This window comes from Rhinolophus sinicus, chromosome 2 (assembly GCF_057876585.1).
Source record: "Rhinolophus sinicus isolate RSI-liver-muscle chromosome 2, RSI-T2T, whole genome shotgun sequence".
Taxonomy (NCBI): Eukaryota; Metazoa; Chordata; class Mammalia; order Chiroptera; family Rhinolophidae; genus Rhinolophus; species Rhinolophus sinicus.
In genome coordinates this window covers 57,428,292-57,450,778 of record NC_142502.1, presented here as the reverse complement: position 1 = coordinate 57,450,778, position 22,487 = coordinate 57,428,292, and positions in this window count along the sequence as shown.

The following is a 22,487-nucleotide window of genomic DNA, read 5'->3' as shown; positions in this document are numbered from 1 at the left end:
CTATGAATACTAAGAATTAACTCCCCAGTCATTTAGGGTCAATCCTTGTCATTTTAATATCTTTCTTAAATGTATTAGTCTTTTTGCCCACCTTAGCAAGTTCATGAGTCTGAAGATAATTGAATCTCTGATAATTCAGGATTTGCAAAGGCCTCAGGCTCATCATTCAAAGCGTCAATTCTCACAGCTTAAGGATGAAGATGAAATTTTAGAGGGAGTACAGAATATTAGCCTTGGTCTCTACTAACCCAAATATAAGCCTAAAAAGTATTGATATTCAAATAAATATCTAAGTCCCAATTATGAATTTATTATTTACCTCATATCCCAAGTATGAAAAAGCAGGTAAAAACAATTGGGTTATTTGAAGGTCTTGTTAATCGCGTTCAAATTTTCTCTCACTACATTTTCCCTTTCTATTGGAGACTTGGCTTTTCATGTATGTATCCAAAAAAGTATTTCTTAAGCATAAAGAGGGAAAGTATTTCAGAATGAGAGAATAGAAAGAGTAAAAGCCTTGGGGTGAGGACTTGGTTGGCATGTTTAAGGACCAGCAAGGGAGCTGTTGTGGTTGGTAAATGTTGGCTATGGTGTGAGTGGGGGGATGCATACAAAAAGAAGGAGCAAGGGTGGGAGGTAGAACAGATTATTAAGAGATCTAGAGTCCATTTAAGAGTTTTAGCTTTTATTTTGAGAGTGAAGACATTAGTAGATTCTGACTTTAGAAATAACTTGATTTACATTTGGATGGATAAAACAGTTTGCTGTGGAGCCTAGATGAAGCTGAGTTGGGGAATGAGTGGGAGCAGGAAACTAGTGAGAAAACTATTGAAATGGTACAGGAAAAACATGGCGGTGATCTGCACTAGAACATAGCACGGGCAGTAACATGAGCAAACAGAAAATATTTGTATATATTTACACGGTGTGATAAAAAATACAGTGAATGTTTAAATAAAATTTAAAAAATTACAGTAAAAGACACATTGCCAAAATATGTCTCACACATAATCCCCCTCAAAATACTCTCCCTCGTTTCAAACACATTTATCCCATTGTTCTTGCCACTGTCTGAAGCAGTTCTGGAAGTCCCCTTTCATGAGTGTGTTTAGTTTGCACTGTTGTGCCTGCCTCAACATCCTGAATTAATTCAAAAGGTTTACCATCCATGGTCCTTTTGACTGCTGGGAAGAGTCAGAGTCTCACGGTGCCACATCTGGTGAATAAGATGGATGAGGACACACCGTAATGTTTTTATACAACAGAAATCACCATACCAGAAACGACATGTGACACAGAGCATTTCCGTTGCGGTATCAAAATACAGTGAATACTGTTGCCAAGTGCCATCCAACAGAAAGGCCGAGATCTTCGATATGGGAAGCAGTCCATCAAACCCTAGTAACAGTGTGTGACAAGTTTCAACTTGTTCGGTGCAATCAGTGGGGTGTGAGCTACAATTGAGAGAAGGTGTGTTTTAAAGTGTGCCATAAATCATCCTCCATCATGACATAGCTCTGTGTCACACATCACTTCTGGTATATGGCAATTTCCGTCAAATAGAAACATTATCTGTCAAATGAAAACATTACGGTGTGTCCTCTTCTACCTTATTTACCTAATCTGGCACTATGCGACTTCTGGCTCTTCCCCAAAGTCAAAATGATTCAGGACATCGAGACAGCCAGGACAGCGCAACTAAAGACACTCACGAAAAAAGACTTCCAGAACTGCTTCAGAAAGTGGCAAGAATGAGGGGATAATTGTGTTAGAAGTGAGGGTTTTTTTTTGTTTTGTTTTAGGGTGATTAATGACAATTTATTTTACTGTAATATTTTTTTAAACATTCACCATATTATTTGATTATACCTCATATATCATGTCTAGTATAATCAATCGAGGCATGTGTTACAAAGAGCCTGAACTAACTAATGTGTAAGTATAATGTGTCTGTATATGTGTTTATTTATATATAAAATTTTATGTGTGTTATATTTATACATATACACATGCATACAGTTTACCCTTTGCAATTATTAATATTAAAATTTTCTAAGTATTATTTAACAAGACTGCATTTTACATAGAGAAAGAAATGGAATGTCTGAAAAGTAGTCAAAAAATAAAATACCCCAAATTAATTCAAAATAACAGTATATCCAAAATATTTCTACAGAAAAGAGAAGTTCTAATTCTAAGACAGGTGTGTACAAATGAGCATTGCTAATTTCTTGTCAAATGATTTGTCTAAAACTATTCTATATTTTTCTCAAGGTAAATTCAGTAACTGGAGCCTGGATAACTATAAAGCTAGTAATTATTAATATTTAAATATGTCATTAAATGCAATTTCTACTTTTGTTACATGTGTTCATTAATCTCAGTAACAAAAGGAAATGATGATCCTCATTAATACAAGGATGAAAAACACTGGTGGAAAGACTTCTTTACAAGAACTAAGCTATTTACAAGCATCATAAGAACTAAGCTACATTGTGAATTTAAAAATTTTGCAAATGTAACATTCAAAACCATCCACCATCATTTCGTTAGTGCTCACTTACAACCCCTCTCGCTTTATACATTGGTTCTCATTTCCATTTGCTAAGCTTCCTAATTTGCCAAGGCTTTTACTGAGTGGTGGAAGTGGCCAGGAATTTCCATCTTCCAGCAAATAAACATCTCTCTTCTCTGTCAGTAAATATTCTATTATCAGTTATTTAAGCCCCATCTCTTTATTTTCCTTCTTCAGGAAATTAAAATAATATATATTTCTGCAGAACCTACTCTTCACTAGAGATCTCGAATTCTGTTCTGGGTGAAGCCAGAACAGATCAAAAGTGCCAACACTGGTTTTACATTTTCTGATTCTAAAACAAGTGTGGTGAAAGTCTTGGACACAAGAAAAAAAATCTGTCAACTCCCTCACCAGCAGCTGTCACCTGTAGTTAATCTTTTTATTTCTATTTGTGTATTCCCCCTCACACCACTCTATCTACCACACATTATGTCACCATCTGCCACCACATTTTCCTGCATCCAATTGACCTCTCCAAACATGGTCCTGCCATCATTTTCAGTAAGTCAGGAAAACTAAATATTGTCTAACCAAGGTAACAATAGTTGCCCACTTTTTCTAAACACCTAACAGGTTTATTCTTTCTTTCTTTCTTTCTTTCTTTCTTTCTTTCTTTTTTTTTTTTTTTTTTTTTTTTTTTTTTTTTTTGTGTGTGTGTGTGTGTGTGTAGATACAACAGTGGGGCTCACTGAATGTTCCAGCAAGTAGGAAAAATATATGAATTGTGAGTGGGGTACATATAAAGAATAAGGGTAATATGGACATTTTTTGTGCTTCACAGGACCCCACACCTAATGGGAAACAGTAGAGAAGTGAAAGAATCAACCAATTTATAGGTTAGATTAACAGTCAATTATTCAGTCAGTGTGGTGAAAACTATTAACATCTGTGCATATTTGGTTTGTCTCTCCTTCCATGAAAGATACACTATTTGTTTCCAAGTTGCTGTTAAATGATGTCATGTGACCATTCTGACCACTTCATTGTAAGGACGCATGCATCATTCTTGGCTGAAGCATTTCTCTGAGTAGCCAGGGTCTCAGGATTAATTAAATTGACATAGCATAAACTAGCCTACTTTGACTAACACCGCACATTACAAGTAATGCAAGAGTTTATCTGTCTCCACTCTCTCCCTTATCTGCCCCCATGAGGAGAATCTTAATGGCCATTCTGCTTCCCAATTATTCTGGATGCCCAATTGTGTCTGGATAACTGAAAGTTCCCTGGACCTTACATTAATGTCAGTTTTGCAAAGGATTTGGCTGCCATCACAGTTGATTGATCAGAAGGGAAGCAGTACAGTTGATTATGTAGGCTTCCTTTAGCCCATTGCCATCAGCCAGAGACCCACAATCGTAACTGAAGATTCATTGGGGGAAGAACTAGAGACTGCTGCCAGAGAACAGACTGTCTGATGTGACAAAAGAGGCAGAAGAAAACGAGGACCAATGTCAATGTCTCAGGATCTACACTTCTTCCACATTATGATTAGAGAATAACATATAATCACAGATTGGAGAGAACACTAGTAGAAACAGAATTGTTTTCTGAAGACAGCATTGAATACTCCTCTTTCTTTAAAAAGGAAGTAAATAAAGTGAATTTGGAAGGATTCCCAGACTGCACATCTGCCTGCCTAAATTGCACCTGAGAAGTAGCAACCAAACAGATGAAAGCAAGGAGGATTAGGGAATGGTTTCTTTCGGTTTTATGGGCCTATAATCACAATGCCATACCCTCTTCACAACAAAGAGTCTTCAGGCTGGCAGACAGTCTTGTAAATACAGACTGTAGCACCTGTGTCTCAAACAAGTAGATGCAGGTGCAAAAGGGATTTCCTTAGATAAACAAAATAAACTTTGCTTAGTTAGATATATAAATATTGTTCTAGCTCTCACTGCCTCTTTCTCTAAAAAAAGTCATTAACCATAATGTAGAAAATTATGTTGCATAGATTATTTGTGTTATTAAACTTAAGTATTCTTTGCTGTATTGGAAGGGAAATTAGTCTCTCATATTCCATTCCATGTCTTCTCTTGTTGTGTCCTCTCTTTCTTCCTCAGCATCTCAGACTTCTTTGTTCATTATAAGAATCTACTGAATGGAATGGAAACTTTGCAAGCATGTTTAACAGTCAATATTGTCTTCATGTTTAAAAATCTTCAATAATATTTAATGGATTTGGTTGAGCAGATAAAAACAATTTCCAATAATCTTAATGTTGTGGAAGCTGTGTAAATAATACTTTAAAAACAGAGAGTATATTTTCCTTCTAAACAGGGATGCAAACATTGTGAAATAAGTAGCATTTAGATGAAAGAAAATGTGAAGAAATAATACATTATGGCAAGGAGTTTGTTTGTTTGTTTGTTTGTTTGTTAGAATTCCAGTGTATTGCACTACTTACTAAAGTTTAAGAAATAGATTTCTACCAAATAGGGAGATTAAGTATCAAAGTGTGTCAGCAGAATTGTTAATAAAGTACAAAATATGCATCACTGCAATGGACCAACAGCTTAAAACTGAGCTCGACAGGGTTTAACAGGATGAAGATGAAGGGTGACAGTGAATTAACTGACAGTGTGAAATGATCCGCCAGCTTTGAGTCAGGTAGTTGATAATTGTTCCACTTAATTACATACCATGGTTTTGGTTAGCATGAATGGATCTTGTGCATCCAATTCATTAGATGAGATTCTTTTTTCTGACTCTATAGGGTCAATAGCAACTTCTGTGAAATATACTGGAACTGTAACATGCAATGACAGCAACAAACAATAGTATTCTGATTCATTGCGACTATGATATCTACCTTAAGTATAGGGAATGGTGTTTCATGATATGCTCTATGAATTATGAAATATTGTGCAAAGATTATTTTACATTAGATCTAACACGTCTCTTAGTCACATAAGAGGTTACTTCTCTCTGATAACACTTTTAAAAATGAAATAGGCTTTTATAGTTTTGCATCGTAAGATTTTTTTTCTAACAAAAAAATAAAATTCTCAAGTAAAGTATTAAATTTGATGAAAGACTTGGTTCCTTTGAGTAACATGGTTACAGATAACTGATTTGACCAAATTTAAGACACAGAAAAGCTGGTTTACCACCATTTAGAAGGAATCCATATGAATCAGACAGGTCAAAGAAGCTTTTATTGCAATTTACCACAGCTCATTTAAAATGTCCAGACTGTGAAAAGACAGGCATGAAAGTACTGATCTTATCACTCTCACTTATTGCATATTTATTAAATTTGATTGAATTATATAAAAGCAAGCAAGTCATATTGACAATTTTCTTAGAAATTCTAGTGCACAAAAGTTATGTATATGTACAATATACCTCTTAATGGGACTCACTAAAAGTAGCTGAACACACGTACACACACACACACACACACACACAATCCAGAATGACTAACTTTCCCTGTTTGTCTGTGACCATCCTGGTTTTTGCACTAAAATTCCTACATCTCAGTAAACCTTGTTCCTAGGCAAACTGGGATTGCTGGTTACCATAATGTACACACACATGAACAGGCTCTGTGATCTCACTTTGAATATATTGCCACCATCCATGTTATCACAAATGGCACTATTTCATCTTTCCTTATGACAGAATAGTATTTCATTGTGTGTGTATGTGTGTATATATATATATCATATCTTCTTTATCTAATCATCTATCTAATCATTTATCTAATCATCTATCAAAGGACATTTTGGTTGTTTCCATGTCTTGGCCATTGTAAATAAAGTTGCAATGAACATCAGAGCACATACATCTTTACAGATAAATATTTTCAGATTTTTTTAAGTAGATACCCAGGACAGGATTGCTGGTTCATATGATAATTTTATTCTTAATATTTTGAGAAACCTCTACATTGCCTTCCATAGCGTCTGTACCAATCTACATTCCTACCAATATTGTGTGAGGGTTCCTTTTTCTCCACAGCCTCTCCAACACTTTTTATTCTTTGTCTTGTTGATGATAGCCATTCTAACTGGTGTAAAGATAGATCTTGAGATTATTATTCTAAGCAAAAATAAGTCAGACAGAAAAAGTCGAGAACCATGAGGGTAAGAGGGGAGAAGGGTGGTTGATGAGAGTAAAAGTGATCAAATATATGGTGATGGAAGGAGAACTGACTATGGGTAGTGAACACACGATGTTATATATAGATATTGTATTACAGAATTGTGCATCTGAAACCTATGTAATTTTACTAACAATTGTCACCTCAATAAACTTTAATTAAAAAAAGAAAAACATGTATAGATAGATAGATAGATAGATAGATAGATAGATAGATAGATAGATAGATAGATATCTCCACTGTCTTTGAAAGAGAACTCTACATTTTTGGCCAACATGAAAAATCAGAAAGAAAGAAAAAAAAATGAAAGTCAAAAAAATATATTGAATAACAGTTTCAAAAGACATTGCATTTCACACAATAAAGGACATTGATTTTTGAGACACAGGAAACAAGTAAGTTGAACTCAACAGTGACTGAAGCTTATTGCCTTGAGAGAATTCCCTAGCTATGGAGAAGTGAGGAGAAACATAAGCAAAGATCCCTTTAAAAAATTAGCTTTCTTAAGTTTGAGGTTTCTCTACTGCGCAAAAATCACTCTATGTCTCTTGTCCCACTGAGATCCACATTATACAATCTAAGTCTTAGACGGCAAAAGTAAATGAAGCTCTTCCTACCTTGCTGTGCCATGAGTGATAAAGTCTTTTGTTTCTAACCCAGGGATTTCTTGTCTTCTGCCAGAATGTATATGACTGTGGCTAACTAACTTTTTAGTTCACAAGTTGGGTAAGATCAGGCCCTTCAAATTTTTTGGCATAAAAGACAGACAGCAAATAAAAATTTAGAAAGGACAGATAATCAGATTTCTTAGATGAAACACTAAAAACACAATTCATAAACAAACAAATTGATATATTGGGATTCATCAAAATGAAAAACTGTTGCTCATTAAAGACACTGTTAAGTGAATGCAAAGACAAGCTAGGTACCAGAAGAAAAATATATGCAAATTATACATCTGGTAAGTAACTTGAATCCAGATATATAAAGAGTTCTTAAAACTCAAGAATATAAAAATAATCAATCCAATTTAAAAAAGTAAAATATATGAATGTAGAGCCATAGTTCACAAAACATTTATGGAAAATGTCAAAAATAAAAAAGAACCCCAAAAGCAAAACAAAACAAAATGGTCCCAGAAAAAAAAAGAAAAGAAAAGAAAAGAAAAAGAAAGCTCCAAAGAAAATTGTGTTTAGAAATTTCTGATTTCTAAAAATGTAAGAGAATATTTCATCCACAAATAAGTGTTTTTTAGTTGAGAAAGAAAAAGAAAATGAGATAAATATATTGAAATCTATACAGAAATGCAAATGAAACTCAATAACGCAAAAGCAAAAAGAGTAAATAACATCAAGTATTTCATTTTTGGAACAAGAAAACAGGGTACCCACTTTCAAGTGAGAAAGATCACGGACTACGAGAGAGAATATTATTAAGTAAGTAATGAAGATTTCCTCAGCTTAAGAATGTAAATCTCCGAATTCAAAGCGTATACTTCTGCAAACAACCATGATAAATGAAAAACAAAACAAACAAACAAAAAGACTTAACATAGTCACATATCATCCTGAAATTATAGTACAAATATAAAGAGTAAATTACTAAACCTAAAGATCAATTCACAATCCCTATCTTAATTTATCTTTCCTTGGATCATTTCCAATTGTTTGAGGTATGATTAAACAATATGGTGAAATTTTAAATAAATAAATATATATATATATATATATATATATATATATATATATATATATATATATACACACACACACATATTACAGTAAAAATACATATTTCTCCTGGCCATTAATGCCCAGGAGTACAACTGCTGGATCTTATAGTGGTTGCATGTTTAATTTTGTAAGAAATAGCCACACTACTTTGCAAAGTAGCTTTACCATATTACATTTGCACAAAGAGTGTATTAGTGATCCAGTTTTACTGCAAAATTATCAGCATTTGGTGTTGTCATTTTTTCAAAAGCCACTCAGGTAGTTGTGTCGTGATAAATCATTGTGGTTTAATTTTGCATTCCTCTAATGGCTAAAGATGTTGAACATCTTTCCATGTACTTATGTATTTATATATCCTCTTTGGTGAGATGTTTGTTCATGTCTTTCCATTTTCCAACTTGGTGTTCCTTTTCTTTTTCCTTTACAGTTGTAGTTCGAGAGTCCTTTATATAGTCTAGATACAACACCATTATCAGATTGTGTTTTGAAATATTCCAGAAAACAAGTTATCTTTTCATCCTCTTTAATATGATTTTTCACAGAGCAAAAGTTTTTAATTTTGATTATTTACAATTTATTGTTTTCATTTTATAGATTGTGCTTTTTATGTCAGATTTAAGTATGCTTTGCCTAACTCTGGATCCCAAAGATTTCCTACTAATTCTGTCATGAACTTTGAGTTAATTTTTGTGTGTTTTATGTAAGAGATTGTGTAGAATTGGTGTTAATTCTATTTTAAAATTTGGTAGAATTTTCCAGTGAAACTATTAGGATTGTCAGCTTTTGTTTGGACAGTTTTTAAATTATGAATCCAATCTTGTTGATAATTACAGGGCTATTGAATTCTCTATTTGATATTGGATGAGTTGTAATAGTTTGCATTTTTGAATAATTGGTCCACTTGATCTACATTTTGAAATTGTTGTATGTATAGTTGTTCATAGTATTATCTTTTGAGGTCTGTTGAGTCTATACTGATATCCCATATTTCATCTCTTATGTTTATAATTTGTGTCTTCTCTTTGATTTTTTTTGTCTGTATTAGCAAGATTTGCCAACTTGACTGATCTTTCAATATGTACTAAAAAAAGTGAAGATTAAAATAACTTTCATATATATAAATATGGATATGCATATACATATATATATATATATCCCTGTGCATGCATATACATTCATATATAAACACATATATAATCCTTTAAAATATCTATTGTATAATTATAGGATAGAAATGAAAAATAAATTTGAAGTTTGAATATAGGTATTCCTATATTCAGGGAGATTTCATTAATTTATAACTTGGATAAATCTGAATTATCTAGAGTGCAATTTCATTTTTATGTTATTAACATGAAAACAGAATGTTCCCATCTGAAAAGTTTCATTTTCAATGAGTCTGTCACTGATCACTCTATTTAAAATTGCAGCTTCCATATATCCCCACCTTCTTTTTCCATTGCATGTAATACTCTTTGCAAAATATTTTACCTATTTATTTCTGTTATTATCTGTTTCTCCTGACTAGAATGTAACTTCCATGAAATAGGATTATGCACATTAAGTGAATAAACACGTAACAACTTCTGACAGCATCTTTTACAAACACATAATTTCATATGAACTTTTCTAGTGCAAATTAGCACAAAACACTTATATTTGTGAATTTTATATTAGAATTTGTTCTTTCTTATTTTGTAATGTGTATATATGTTTTTCTATAATTATCATTAAAGCCCCCCCAATTAGTATAATTAATGTAGTTAAGCTGTGATTTAAACACAATTTGATATCTTGTAGTTTAAAGATACAACTCAAAAGGAACTTAAGTAACTTTGATACTACACTTCTACCTGTATCTTTTATTACCTTTTTTCCTCAGCCTCCCATTTCCTGCCATGATGACACTTAAACTTAGATTCCAAATTTCTAATTCCACGCTATGCCTGTTTTATGAACTTTAGAGTCATATTTTCCATGTCCTTATTCAAACTTCAAATTTATATTCATTTATTTCAATACTGAGCTCTTAATTCTTACTACCAGTTAGTCCTTCTGTTATATTTCATCCAGTTGCCTCTTTCATAAATACGGTAGTCATCTTGGACTATCTATTTATCTTATATTCAACATATACATCCTACCAAATGCATAACAACTCTACCCTCAAATCTCTCTCTTATTTCCATTCCAATTGAGAGGTTCCCATCACTCATTTGGTCTATTCTGGGTTACAGCTCAGTAGAAGTTTAAATAATAAGTTCAGACTCAAGACAACACTTTTTAGATTATGCTCCATAGACATCTTCTTCTCTCATCCTGCCTGATTTCACTAAACAACTACAAATATAGAGACATGCTCAAAGAAGCAAATCTCCAATTTGGTGACACATCAACCTTAACAAATCCTATATAAAGGGTCATCCTTGCATTCGTTATCTATCTTACAGACACCTGTACTGTCTGCATTTAACATTTGAAATGTGTTTGGAAATTTCTATTCACTGTATTGGCAATCTGTGATTCTAGTAACATTTCAGGCATGGCTTTGAAATAATTTGGGAGAACAAATGACAATATAGTAATATCAGATTTCTAGGCATGATACTTGAGTGCTGTGTATATGTGGTAATAAGAAACAGTAAGAGGTTCAATATGCTCTACACTGTTTGATATTTATGTGTCAGGTATTTCAGTGTGCTTCTTTTTCCAAAGGACTGTATGTAATAATTAGATTTTTGGTGTAGCACATATTCCTAAATGACTACTCTGATTCTAGTGTAGGTTAAAGTGCAGAGCTAGAAACTCTGTTATGATAAATATACATACATATATATATATATATATATATATATATATATATATATATATATAATGTATATATTAAATATGACATTAATAGCTTAAAGTTATATACTTCCCTTGAGGTTCCCACTTTTAATAACCTCCAGTATCATAGATAAAACTGAGGGAGTAATCACTACTGAAATGGATTTTCTGGCAAAATTAGACATCACCTCCAAGAATCAATAATCATTTGAAGCTAACAGTGTGATTAAATGACCTGTTTTTTTAAATTTTACCTTATGTTGAGTTGCTTTTTAATCTTGATTTAGGGTCACACTGCTAGAAACAAAGATAAACCAACTTAGACTTAGAACATTACAGCAGCAACATGAGACCTATACATTATGGTTAAAGGCGCCTGTCATGCAGGGAGACCCGCGGGGTCTCTGCTCCCGCTCCCCATACAAGAACGCAGGACATGGTGAGGCCAAAAAGGAACACCCACGGAGCCATAGGTAGGGGAGTCATACCACTTTATTCTCTCTGGCGGCACTATACTCTCACTGGAGGCTGGATACACACTGTCCGCAAACCGCCATCCACGCTTGCCAGCCCAGCCGCCATCTTCTTGCCAGCCCCCATTCTTTTTTCTCCTTCCTCTTCCTTCCACAGCCACAGCAGTTATATTGTGGCCAATGGCTCACTGGTTACAGCTGACGGCCAACTAGCCACAGCTGATGGCCATGCAATCACAGTTGGCCATTTACTACCTGAGCCAGGCACCTGTCTATGTGAGGCCGAGAGCCTGGAAACTACTTTCTGGGGCTCCGCCCCCACACTCCACCCCTACAGGCTCTCGCCTCACAATCTACGCGACAAGCGTCTTCCGCGAGGGGACCTGTGCGAGGAGCCTGGGGGTGAATGCAATATCCTGGACACAGCCAGGCTCTCTGGGCACAGCCAGGGTTTCTCAGGGCACCACCAGTCTCTGTGGGCACAGCCACACTTCCTGGACTCAGCCAGGGCTTCTCAGGGCACCGCCACTCTCTGTGGGCACAGCCACACTTCCTGGACACAGCCAGGGCTCTCAGGGCACCGCCACTCTCTCTGGGAACAGCCCGACTTCCTGGGCACAGCCAGGGTACCTTCAGGGCTCTACTACTCTCTCTGGGAACAGCCCGACTTCCTGGGCACAGCCAGGGTATCTTCAGGGCTCAGCCAAACTTCCTGGACTCAGCCAGGGCTCTCAGGGCACTGCCACTCTCTCTGTGCCTCTCAGGGTACCCTGCTGGAACAACAGCGACTCACAATCAAGGTGCTTACATATTCTCAATGGCGGCCAGTCAAGAAACAAAAGCAAATATCCCCCAGTTCCACTAACAACAATTCCCAAACAAACAGTCAAGCGGTCCATTAAATTAGGGATGGAAGGCAATTCCCCATAGTCCATAGTCATTCACCAGGGCTGTCCTGGGGGTGAGGGATGACCTTGACCTCACCCTCATCTCCCACGGAGGACTCAGCAAGCGTTACCTCCTGGGACTATAAGTCCTGCATCCGGGCTGCCTGAGCAGGAACTTCCCCGGCCCACAGGGCTGCAACGACCTTCGCTTTCTCCGGCCTGTGCTGGTTGGGGAACCGTCCACATCTTTCCACCTCTCCGCGGGGCTCCATCTCTGCAGCAGCTGCATGGCTTTTCCTGTGCTGGTGGGAGAACCGTCCACATCTTTCCACCTTTCCACGGGGCTCCATCTCTCCAGCAGCTGCATGGCTTTTCCTGTGCTGGTGGGAGAACCGTCCACGTCCTCCCACCCCTCCACGGGGGTCCAGCTCTCCGGCAGCTGCTCCTCCTGGTCTTCCTCAGGCTGGGTGTTCACATGCACAAACTGCTCCACCGTCCTTTGGAGAGCTTTGGCTGGCACCATATCCTGCCGACTACGCCATGTGTCGTGCGGGAGACCCTGCTCGCTGCGCCATTTGTCGTGTGGGGGACCCTGCTCGCTGCGCCATTTGTCATGCAGGGAGACCCGCGGGGTCTCTGCTCCCGCTCCCCATACAAGAACGCAGGACATGGTGAGGCCAAAAAGGAACACCCACGGAGCCATAGGTAGGGGAGTCATACCACTTTATTCTCTCTGGCGGCACTATACTCTCACTGGAGGCTGGATACACACTGTCCGCAAACCGCCATCCACGCTTGCCAGCCCAGCCGCCATCTTCTTGCCAGCCCCCATTCTTTTTTCTCCTTCCTCTTCCTTCCACAGCCACAGCAGTTATATTGTGGCCAATGGCTCACTGGTTACAGCTGACGGCCAACTAGCCACAGCTGATGGCCATGCAATCACAGTTGGCCATTTACTACCTGAGCCAGGCACCTGTCTATGTGAGGCCGAGAGCCTGGAAACTACTTTCTGGGGCTCCGCCCCCACAGCGCCTTTCCTTCAGTCAAGGCATTTCTAGCTTATCAATGCATTCTAAAAAACAACAACAACAACAACAACAAAAACACGAAACTGAGCATTATAGGTACAGACTGTATAAATACCACCACCTAAGGCTGCTTCTTCATTTTAAAGATCTGCACCGTTAGCTTAGCTGTGGCAGGTGCTATACATATAGTTTTTTATTTATTTAATAATTTACCATGCCAGTGGTGCTGGGGGATATATTTGTTTTGACTGATAATATTGTCATCAATTCTTTACATGCATGGATTTTATCCTTCCCTTCTCTTTACAGTCCAAAAAAGAACTGTCTCAAGTTGGCAGCAAGTTAATTCTACAGCCGACCGTGTTCTACCATGTGTATGAAATATAGCCAATTACCAATTTGAGTTTACATAGTTTGCCTTGTGAATTACTGTATAAACAATGGTATTGACCTAAGGATTATTTTTTAAACATCCTAATAATATACACATATAACAATATAAAAACGAAATTTGTTAAATGTTTTCAGAAGTAAGAAATAAGTAAAATTTGAAAAATATAAAATTGTGAAAGTAAAATTCAAAAACAAAAATTGTTTGATTTTATCCAAAGGAAAATGAGATAGATAAATAAATACTGAGTGCACATGTGTGCATCCACAAGTGTGCATAGGGGGAACAAAAGAGAGAGATAAAGAAATAGATAAAATACCTTTATTATATCTTTGGGCAGCTATAATTATATGATTATTAAACAATATATACTATTAGGTAAACATTTTATATATTAACCTCATATAGATATATTATTATTTAACTAATACTCTCTTCTGATTTTAAAAATAATGAATGTTAATTTATAAACACTTTTCTTTTAAATCTTGGTTTCCTCATAGATTGAACATGTTTAATTTCTTTAAAATATTTATTTCATGTTTTAAAAATATATATTATATACATAATATATAATCAGATTATATATAATCAGATTATAACATAGCAAGTTAGATACTAACAGCGATGCATTTCTCTGCAAAGGTTTCAAAATATAACTTGTGATTAATAAGTCTCTCTGCCAAAGAATTTTCAGAGTGTTATTTGATAACAAGAAGATAATTTTCAAAATGTTGAGACTGGATACCATGAGCTTTTAAATTTTTAAAAGCCACTGCCATGGGAGTCACTTAGGGAAAATATATGTCTTTTTAAAGAAATCAATTTAAAAAAAAATGTTTTAGCTTTATGCGTGCCCTACTGTTTCTCTTCAAGTGCAAAATGTGATTCTATTTAATTTTAGATAATTAACAATGAGAAAGGAATTATTCAGCTAATAATTTTTCGAATTTTGTTTATACATTTTCACATCCATTTACACATCTTTAATATTGTGCAGTTTTGATGAGAAAAACAGAGAGTTGCTCTGTATTTCTTAGAACACCTTGTCAAGAGACATGTGATATCTGACCATTATCTTTTTTGTGAGGTTAATTTTGATCAGTATGTCTAGATATTCTCACTTCGATCTATCCACATAAAACTAATTGTCAGCCTTTCTCCTAAGTGTTTTAGCTGTCATTGATGATGAGTGCCTATTTCCATTTTTTTCTTTAGGGGTAAAAAATGATGATATTCTAATTCTATCATACCTTTGTCCTTCATTATTTGGAATTCTTTATACTATTCTAAGTATCATGAAGTATGATTCACATAGGAAATACAGAATAAATCCTTGAATTGCTCTCATATTTACCAGTGATTTAGAATAATAATTGCATTCTTGGGAAAGAATGTAATAAAGGTGACACATATGTATGTTCATTATGAATATCAATTTAAGGACATTAGCATATTTCAGTCTATTGCAGTTATTATTTGTGATGATCATATTGTTCCATCTTTGACTGAGGCATCTGTTAAAGTTGTGTTCTCTTTAGTATGAGCCCAGTAGTCTTTATAGCTTCCATGTAATCTTGTATAGTAAGATGTATGTCTTGTATTACATATATATGTAAATTTGACAGATGATAAATGGAGATAAGAACATTTCACACAATAATCTTTACATGTAGAAAAGGAATTTAGCAAATATGTGCATAGAGGAAAATAGTAAAATAATAGCAAGAGATTGTTTCTTCCAGATTGTATAGTTTATTGAAAATAAATGTACTTTACATTATGATTTAGTATAATTTTTAATTTTATTGTGTTTATATCAGTCAAGTTAGAATTTTGGCTTATATTGTTATAATTATCAAGCATTTTTATTTAAAACATTTTGTTATGTTAAAACTGTAGGATAAATCATCTATGCCATTGCACAGAAAGGTAGCTATTGAAATGGCTTTCCGTAAACTAAATCATTCAAAGATCCAGTTGAGAAGTAAGGTATGTGTTTCAATAGTAGAAAAGAACACGTAAATCCCATTATTGGATTACTAAGGCACAATTCAGTCCTTTCTGTACAAAGAATGCTCAGTCATGCTGCTGAGAGCATTTCATAATTTGAGTATAAAGTTTTATTCAAAAAAATGAATGAGTTAAAATGTCAATGAGAACGATCTAAAACACTATCAGAACCATGTGTCCTCCCTTTATTGTCTCTGTTTTCAAGGCCACATTATCCTCTACCTTCATGAGAATGATTTTATAGGAGACAAAGTTTCAAGACATTATCTTAAAGGGCCTTTTCTTTATTTCCTATCTGAATGTTAATTTATGTGGACATAAAATGTTAGGGAGAAAATGATTTTTCCTCAGTATTTTCAAGATATTTCTCAATGTCTTCTACTTTTCAATCCTGATATTTTAAAAAATGTAATGTCATTGTAATGCTTGAATTGTTGCGTATGACCTATTAGTATTCTTTCCGAAGGTTGTTACAAGTGTATTTTTTTTTTATCCTAGAGTTCTAAAATTTAGTAATGATATATCTTGTTGGAGGGATTTTAACTGTCCTTTTGTTTTTCCAGGCAATCAATAAGCTCTTTCAATTGGCACATTTAAGTCTGCCTATTCTAATAAAATTTCTTGAGTAATTTATTTCAAAAGATAAGACATTCATTATCTTTGTAACCCAGCTATTTAGAAGTATGATTACTTTACTGCTTGGATTGATTCTTAAATATTATTTTCTCTTTTCTTTTCATGGATGGTTTTGTGATTTTTTTTCTGTGATGTTTCTTAGATCTTACCTTCAAAATTTTCCATTTAATTTTAATGTAATTCTCTCGATACAATATATATAGATAGATGATAGATAGATAGATCTGTATCTCATCTCGTCTCTCTCTCTCTCTCTCTCTATATATATATATATCTATATCTATATATATATATAGATATAGATATATATATAGATATATATATATATATATATATAGAGAGAGAGAGAGAGAGAAGAGCATAGGCTTCAACATGCAATATTTTGTGTTCTCCCCATCTCTATTCGTCTTTGAGACCTTATGCCTAATGTCAATATAATGGAATTTCAAGAAGAGTGGATACAAAGACACATATTTAGCCTACTATGTTTAAACAAAAGCCACTCTCATATTTAATATATTCTAATACACTTGCCTTACCCACAACCTTATTTTTCTGTGTCTTAATGTCTTCTTCTTCCCTTTTTGCTATTTCATTCATTTCTTTTTTCATTAATACAATAACCAACAATGAACAAACGTTTTGTGGGACAATTGGCGTAATACCTCATCCCACTTTTCTAACTGTATATTTCTTTCACTTTTCATCTCTCATTTTACTGACGTCTTTGTTTTCACTGTGGCATATGTTATACATACAAAAAAATTAAAATATGTACAAGTTAAATAAAAAATAGTTAATTAAGTACCCTCTACAATAATAAATATAATCTTTGTAAGTATCTTAGAAGCTCACTGTACTGTCCCCAAAAAAATCCCATTCTCTCCTCCCCCTTGTTCAACACTATCTTAAATTGCATGCTTATCACTCCTTTGCTAAAAATAATATATTTGGTTCAATTTGTCTTTTTTATATGAAATAGTAATGGCTCTGTTCTTTTGTGACTTGATGCAGTACTCACTATAACGTTTTTGAGATCCACTCATGCTGTTGCATTTAGCTAAATTTCATCAATTCTTGTTGCTAAAAGTATTCTATTGTATGTACATACCACAATTTAGTAACTCATTTTATGATTGATAGATATTTGTATTTATAAGTTTTTGCTATTATGTAAAATACAGATATAAATATTTATTTTTGTCTCCTGTATATATTCAAACATTGTGATAAAGTATAAACAAATAGTTAAATAAGAGTACATGTGAATGTTCTTATTTCATTCAGAGAAATGACTGAATAATAAGAATATGTAATTTTTTAAGTTAATAGGTAATTGCAAACTTTTACCAAAGTAATTGTAGCGGTTTGCATCCTCATCAGCTATATAGGACATTACATTGATCAACCTTTTTCCACAAATGTTGATATTAATATAATTATACTGATGGCATTGCCCTTGGGGGTCTCAGATTTTTGCTAAGACTCCTGCAAAATGAATTATTTGGGGGTAAAGGGTAGGAGAGAGGCCTAGCCTTTATCAGTTTTTCCCTGTGCCTAACAATGTTGGGTTCTGCAGAGCCTTTCTTGTATGTGCTCACTTTCCAGACTTTCTGATTTTATTTTTTTTTCATATGTACAAAAATTAAGATGATTTTTCTTACCTCTTTCTGCAGCATGTCATTGTTCCCTCTAGACAGTCTTTCAGAATGTCAAGTCTACTATGTTCCATAAAATATAAGTTCACTGTTTTGTATTTTGAACGGTATTAAGAAACAGCAAATAATTCAGACAAAAGAAACTATTGGAATTTAAATGTTCTAAATTTTTCCCATTCTTTATTGGTTGTTATATTACCAAGACTTACAATAGCACTAACAAAATAATAATAAAAGAGATTTATCAAATTTTGAACATGCACATTCTTAACCTATCTGTGCCTCAGTTTTGTTTTTGTTTTTTGTTTTTTTTGCCTGTATATGGATATAGTAAGAGCATAACCTTATGAGATTTTAGAAAAGAGCCTACTACTTAAAGTATTATTGAAGCATCATAGGCTAGGATGAAAAGCATATAAATTGAAATATATGATACAATAAATTTCTAAAGGCAGTCTTTGAAAACTCTCTCTTGTTTTCTGTCTCTCGCTGACTTTCTCATAAACACACATGTGCACATACACACACACACAAACATATGTGCACAGTAGAAATGCTTTGGAATTCATGGAGAAGGAAGCTAAATTTTATAAAATAAAACTTGAAATTAGTTTAAAATAACAGCAAAAATATATGCCAGTATTGTAAAGTCTTTAAAGAATTAAACAAATTCCTTTAGAGCTGATCAACATTTGCAGAGGCCGAAAAGACATATCCCTCAGAATCACATAATAAAGGACAGCGTTTGGAGAATACATGCTGAAATGTAGACAAGCATTGCATTTAAAATAAAACAAAACCTCAACATATTTAGAAGATCCTTATAATGGAAGGCTTTATGCTAAAGCTTACTCTTAATTCTAGCCTTGCTCTTTGAATGTTTAACTTAATATAGCTGGGAGCCTCCATGATTCAAAAGCCTATTGAGTGCCTACTATGTGCCCAGCATGAGAGCAGCAGAGTCAGGAACTTCTGACATTATGATTGTTTGATCTGATTTTCTGTCACCTGTCTCTCAGTTTCCCCTAGAGAGAGAAAACCTGGAAGTGGCAGGCTCTATCCCTTTAGTGAAATCTTAATGAGACTTAGCAGTTCAGACTGACAACCTACAGTCAGACCAGATTTTTGCTGCATTTTATATTTTTTTTAGACTGAGCATTGGTATTTTCAATATGCTGCTTTATAAGTCCTCTACCTTCATTTTTACATATATTTATTTGTCTTTACATATTGTACATGAAAAAATTAATAAAAACTTTGATTTTTCTAAGATGAATGATTGTAGTAGATTCAGACCTTCATTAATATTACAAAGTTGTTACCTCTGAAATTGAAATGCAAACTTTAAAATGTTCTTCACCTTTAAAATACTAATAGGGAAAATCTAAAATAATTACCAGAGTTTTATTTACAATTGCTATTTTTTTTCAGTTTTCATTTTTCCATTTCCACAGACTTAAGCTTAAAATTTAGGAGACTGTTTCTTATAGTATTTTTTCTTTAATTGTATTTCTTCTCTAATCATCTTATTTTGTCTTGTCTGATACTAAATTTATCTTGTCTGATACTAAATTCTTTACTGTTATCTATTGGTGTTGTGACAACGCTAGGTTATTTTTCATTATTTGGTATTATTAATGCTTATTTAATATATCCCTACCCTGCCCATATAGTTTTGAGAATCAAGATAAGATTCAGATCAGGTATTGCAATAATCAGACACAAAATAAAAATCTCTACTTGTAGTTGGGCCTAAAGTATATCTCCAGATCTAAGACCTGAAATTTCAAGCTTTGGGTTCAAGAATGTAAAGAAAGGTTATAAGATTGGAGGACTTTAGAAGGTTAGGGTAAGGGCTACATATTAAAACAACATTGAGCTTTAATCATCAACTATACTTTTTTGGCAAGGAAAGATTTAGATTTTGTGATATCTACAGCCTATACAATTTGGTGCCTTTGGAAAACAAAAAGAAAAGCATATTAGTAATACAAAATTTGGGGGCCCTTCCCAAGGCTTTGGAAAGTTACCATACTAATTAGAACCCAAAAACTTAAGTTTTATTTTATTCATGATATATCTATCTCTTCTCTTGAATGCAATTTCTAGTGAGGGTAATTTTAGATAGAAATATTGTCTATGATTTTAGCATAGCCTAATATAGCCAATTGATGAAAAAACTATATCAACACTGAAATACATGATGTGGGGAGATTTCTTAAAATTGTTCTAAAACCACAAATTGTGGTAACTCAGGCATTAAAGTCACAGGTAATGAAATTGACATTTTTTTCATTGTGGGGACCGGGGAAAGCTGAGGTAGGAGCAATGAAGCAAGAAATGGAGAGTGGGGTTGTAATGGGAAGATGAGATAATTCAATGTTATGCACAAAGAGACAAAACACCACTGAAAAATGATGGTAGTTTTGTATGAACTGTGTAGATAATTTTAGAACCTATTTAATTGATAATAGAAGATAACCTTTATATAAGTGAGGCAAAAATTCCCAAGTGCAAAACTAGTTGCAAAAGTACTGTCGTTTTCAAACACAAATATAATATGTAAATGGCTTAAACTGAATGAGAAATCATTCACTTCATTATCAAATGAATGTCTTAAGGGGAAACTAAATAATATTTTTATAGGCCTTTTCCTTGGCCTATATTTGACCTGCTTCTTCTTCTTCTTTTTTTTTTTTTTTTTTCATTCAAATGTCACAGTTTTTTCACCCTTTGAAATGTCAGGTTCATCTTTTAATGACTTAATCTGAGGGTTAAGAATTCTGCATAGAAGCATAAGCCCATGATGATAGAATAAATCAAAAAAGAAGAGATTTGTAAAAAAGAAATGATTGGTATTACAAAAGTTCTTCAGAAAAGTGTAAGTGTATCAAAGGGGCAAATAGTTCTGTACTATGTCGTGCAGTGAAGTGAAGTAACAGTATTATAAATGTGATTATGCTTCTTGAGATAACATTTACTTGATTGTAAACTGACTTAAATATTATATTATCATTAGAAAAGCATTTTAAATTAAAATATATAAGAACTAGTCTCGGGAACAGACTGGTTGAGGATCTTAAAGTATCAAGCCAAAATAATAAGTTATTATGTATTTTTATGAAAGTTTTAAAAAATCATAATGCCTAAGTCAAAATAACAGATGGATTAGGACAACAGATGGACAATTTATTTCACAGATTGAATACCTAGAAACCACAAGCACCCATTTGGAAAACGAGGGAGAACTGCTCTCATGCAGCAATTAGATTTGTTGTATATAATAGAATGGTAAAATTCATTTATAATTGGAATTAAGAAAAAATATACAAAAATAAAATACTGTAATGAAATAATTAAAATTGATTCATAAAACTAAATGATTGGAAAGCTACTGGAAATGTATCAGTTTCTACTTAAGGGGAAGCACTCATTTCATTACCTATTGTAAAGTACTTTGCTAGAAGTATTAAATGTGTATATGCTCAGTTGCTTACTTAGGGTAGCTATCACAAAATCATGTTATACGAGGTAGGACAATTAAGTTCACAAACTCATCCTAGAAAAAGTGCCACAACCTCATTGCTGAATATCACCATGGCCTTCGAAGTACTCCCTTTGGGAAGCTGTGCACCGGCGCCAGCACCCAGTCCACCATTCAAAGCAATTCTGCAACTCTTTTTCTGGAATGGCCATGAGAGCTGTCATCGTATTACCCTTGATGTCCTGAATGTCATCAACATGTCTTCTTCTCAATATTTCCTTTATCTTCGTGTAAAGAAAGAAGTCACTGTAGACTAGGTCAGGTGAGTAGGGAGGGTGTTCAAATACAGTTGTTTACTGGCTAAAAACTCCCTCATAGACAGTTTCCTGTGAGCTGGTGCATTGTCGTGATGCAAGAGCCATGAATTGTTGGTGAAAAGTTCAGGTCATTTTCCTCTAACTTTTTCATACAGCCTTTTCAGCACCTCCAAATAGTAAACTTGGTTAACTGTTTGTCCAGTTGGTACAAATTCATAAAGAATAATCCTTGTGATATCAAAAAAGTTTAGCAACAGCATTGCAGTAAGTTTGCAAACTTAATTGTCCAACCTCGTATGTAAGTGCATGTATAAAATATTAAGTAGTAGTTTGTAACTAGACTGATCATTAA